Source organism: Protopterus annectens, chromosome 5.part1 (genome assembly GCF_019279795.1).
Source record: "Protopterus annectens isolate FY-2018-M chromosome 5.part1, PAN1.0, whole genome shotgun sequence".
NCBI lineage: Eukaryota > Metazoa > Chordata > Ceratodontiformes > Protopteridae > Protopterus > Protopterus annectens.
In genome coordinates this window covers 629,483,640-629,488,139 of record NC_056736.1, presented here as the reverse complement: position 1 = coordinate 629,488,139, position 4,500 = coordinate 629,483,640, and the positions used below count along the sequence as shown (strand labels likewise).

Genomic DNA, 4,500 nt, shown 5'->3' with positions numbered 1-4,500 from the left:
ACAGTGACATATTGGTGTGAGTGTTCTTTACTTTCAAATACATTCAAGAACAGTACTCACTGCTTCACTTCAATTAAGATGGATGATTTAGTTGAATGGCAGACAGGTCTGAGTGAGCCATTGAACTACTTTGGAGTGGTGGAGTTATAAGAAACACAGTTGTTACTACAGAGTATGGAGCTTGATTTTGAGGGAGGGGAATGATCTTTTTAGTCATTGAGTTTCTGTAGTGTAGTGGTTATCACGTTCGCCTAACACGCGAAAGGTCCCCGGTTCGAAACCGGGCAGAAACATTTTTTCCCCCATTATTTACTTCTGGTCAGGTTTGAAGGACATAGATGCCGAACACCTCTCTCCCCCACACCCAGTTTACCTGTGTCCAAGTTTAAATGATGTTCGGGCTTAAATCAGTGTTTAATGGATGCTGCCAGACATTTCTGTTTTCGCATTTATTCAAACGGTGTCATTTCTGCTGTATGTCACGTTTTTCTCAGTGCCAGTGATTGTCAACTCCACTGCCGGTTGCAGCTTGCCTTGTTTTTTGCACTAAAGTGACAGCCTACCCTACTATAACTCAAGTCATGCATTGAGTACTTCGCTCTTAACTGTGAAAGCTCTGTATTGTATTAGGAAAGTATTCCACAAAGACTACTGACATTTAAAGCATAAATTCATAATACACTGTCCTGCTTTTACATATGTCGACGTGGATTGTGCTGTGTTTCCAGTGTTGTTCGCACTTGCTGTCTCAAGATTGCTAGCATCGCGTTTGCATGCTTTGCCAGAGGTGGTTTGCGAGGTTATTGTAGACACTGTCTATGCCCGACGTATTTCCTAGCACTAATGCTTTCACAGTTTGCATCAGAGAGCATTGGCCTGCAGTAATCTTTGTCTGGGTTTGTTGGCCTCATTGAGTACTTTTAGGTGACAGAAAGTTTAACGCTTCACCTTCTGCTCTTTTCATTTGCCCAAAGGTGTCTTTCAGGTGTTTAAAGGGAAAAAGGCAGCTGCTTTTTGTTTTCATTCTGGACTCAATATTTTTGACTCGGTATTTATTTATTTTACATTTGTTGACCGGGCTAGTCTAGCTGTATACATGTCCATTTTCAGTAGAGGCCCGGATTTATATTTCTGATATAAATTTTCACTTGGCTGCACCCCACAGGAACACCAAACATTGATAAGGTTGAACTCGTTGTAAATGCACTTAAAATTAACTGAGAAAAAATCTTTCCGTATACTGACTAGTGCAGACCAATCAGCCTCTGAGGACATTTTATCCTGGCTAAGTACAAATACGTCTCTTGAAACAGTAGTGCTAGATGACTTTAATAATGATTGGTCCAAGTGTGGTCATGAAACTGTTCACCCCAGTATCAGTCTATATGAATTACGACATCTAATATATACGACCAGAAAATCAGATAAAGGTACTGGAAAAGAAAGTGTCTTGGACTGGATACTGACATCTAATACCACCAAAATTACCCGTGGAGGAAGTATGGCCGACACAGTGATTAGAACCCAGCCTTCGCCATATTGAAGCTCAGCAGCTTCATAGAGGCATCCAATGTAAAGCAATCTCAAATCCTGATAAGAAAACGTTTTTGTCTGTCTTTATGCAGAGCAACTGGGACCCATTAAAAACACTGCCAGTAGATGTTGCAGTATCTCACTTCAGCAAAACCGTCCTCTCCGTATCAAGCACCCTTGCAGCACAACATGGAGTCAGATTTAAACCTGCACCATAGCTAATTCCAGATATGTAAAAGATGACGCTGACCAGAGATAAATCATAGGAATATGGCCTGTAGTAAAAACAAACAGCCAGCAGCAGTCTCAACACTTGCAAAAATCTAAATAAAAATACAAAACTACTACACTACCCTACAGGAAAAGCATATTAAAGCTCGACAACAGTTTTGTTCAAGAATCAATAAAATTATGCGGCCAGTAAAGAATCACAACCCTGCCCTGTCACACACAAAGCAAATTGTAACATATTGGGCAGAATTAATTAATTGTACATAATTTCTGCTGACCCCCTTAATACCCTCAGTACTCCCATTTCTTATTTTATTTATTTCTTTGCAGTCTCTTAACCGGGTACATGAGCAGGTCCACAGAACCTTTTCGGTCACGATCCGGACACAGTATCTCAAATTATCAGTCATTAGAGGAAGAATAATTTATAGGCAGTAGTGCTTAACATAGTATCATGTTCTTAACCTTGGTTGAGAAAGTGTCAGAGCCTCCTCTTGTGTTCTTCTTAGTTTGCAGGTAGCATTATTGGTGAGAAGTATGCTCAGCTGTGTCAGTATTCAGTTATTAGGATCTTATAAGTGAAGATTGCATGCAGTGAGCTAGGCCTTTCGGTAAAAGTAAGCCAGTTAACTTGGGATGATAACATTATCAGTGGTTATTTAAAAAAAGAAAAAAAAAATTTGAAACATTTTTCTTTGAATATAAACAGTCAGTCATCAGACCTATCATTGAGTGCAGTGCCCCCTTTTGTATGTAACTCACCAGCCATATCCAACAAATGGAACGTCCAAAGAGGTTCCTCACTAAAAGAATAAAGGGCATAAGAAAATGTCCTATGCAGACCGCCTCAAAGCCTTTTCCTGTACTCTAGCTCCTACAGGCTGTTAACGGGAGATCGATGCCTGGCATACAAGGCACTGTCAGACCCTACTCTGATGGACATCCTGCATATCCACAAAACAAACAGCAACAGAATTACCTGTTCTAAAGATTTAAACCTTGCCTGTGATATTAATCGGACCTGCTGGAGAGACAGGTATGTGTCCCAGAGACTACCCCATCTCTGGAATAAGCTCCTTATAAATGTGAAGAGAGTTCCTCCCTAATCCAATTCAAGCGTAACTTGGACAATTGGATGGGGAATAGAAACTTCATCCCTTTATTGACACCTATGTCTCTAATGGACACAGGCAACCTGTAAATGGTTCATCTTCCAGGTCCCTGCTTGTAAATGTTTCATCTCCCAAACACCTGCTTACACTTACCCGAACATGACAGAGATTTGGGATGTATGGCTAGGCTTAAAAAGGCCCTTGTGGTGGTTAGCCTAGTAAACAACTATGAACAATGCCATCCTAAAACTGGAACGTGTTATTATGTGCTGACATTGTGTGTACTAGTAATGCAAAAGAGTCGTTCAAAAGTATTTATTTTTTTTTATGTTTTCCTTACTGATATGATTTTATTATTCAGTCTCTGCCCTCGTCTCGCAATGGAATTTGGGTTCCTATAGTATTGCACATCCTAGATATCATAAATTATATTCTTTGACCCAGTATGTAGTTTCTACGTGGACTTTCAGCTAGCACTCTTTTTAGATGGAATCATGATAGCAGAGCCTTTTTTAAGTAAATTAGTGCAATATGGGCTTCCTGAAAGCTGTTAAAACCATTTATTCTTCCATTTACATTTTGTACAATACTATAAGCGGAGAAAGGAAGATTATAAATGTCTGAAACTGTAGTCCTTACAGAATTTCCTGATCGCACAACCTCCAACCTCTTGTAAGGTGTGAGAGCTGTCAGATTTGATACGAAATACAAGAGTTGTCAGATCTGCTCTTTTGTTGATGCTTGACTGAAAAGTGTCACTCCAAGGAACTGGTAAGACCAGTGACACCTGCATCTGTTTCGATGCTCGGTTGTTAAAGGCAGAGAGGAAGTATCTGACTGGTCAGATAAGTGAGTGTATTTTTTTACCAGCCTCTGTATTTAGGTTTGTTGCGCACGGCATCCCACATAAAAGAAGGACCATGATATAAGCTTTACTTTCTTTTCTGTAGCTATCACGTAGGAAAGGAGTTTCACTTTCCTATTTGCAGCAAGGCACGGTTTAATAATGCAAAGTTGCGCATGGTGACTAATAGTGAACACTTTCATCTGCCTGGTGTAGAATGAGCAAGGTGAGACAAATGAATTCCAGGAGGAATGTGAGATTTGAATAGGGAAAAACATGGTAGGGTCTTGATGATGTACATCAGGGTAGGAGGTGTGAAATGGGAATAGAAAAACGTAAAATAAGTTATTTAAAGATGTCTTAACGATAATGAACATGCACATAATACTTAAAGGAGAGAAATAAATTAGGATACGATTACTGGAGAGTGCAAGGCTCGTACTTTCTGTAGTGTATCAGTTAACATCTTTGCCTGAAATTCTGAGGTTCAGTTTGAATGCTGTCACATACATATAGTTGTATGTTCCCGTAATCAGTTTTCAGTGAGTAGGCAGATGAAGACAGTGACATATTGGTGTGAGTGTTCTTTACTTTCAAATACATTCAAGAACAGTACTCACTGCTTCACTTCAATTAAGATGGATGATTTAGTTGAATGGCAGACAGGTCTGAGTGAGCCATTGAACTACTTTGGAGTGGTGGAGTTATAAGAAACACAGTTGTTACTACAGAGTATGGAGCTTGATTTTGAGGGAGGGGAATGATCTTTTTAGTCATTGA

The 4,500-nt window shown here is 39.7% G+C and overlaps 1 non-coding gene across 1 annotated transcript; it reads left to right on the top strand.

Moving 5' to 3' along the window:
* The first annotated feature begins 220 nt into the window (after positions 1-220).
* On the top strand, positions 221-293 carry TRNAV-AAC. The gene has a single exon. It is a non-coding gene; the product is annotated as a tRNA-Val (tRNA).
* Positions 294-4,500: the final 4,207 nt, after the last annotated feature.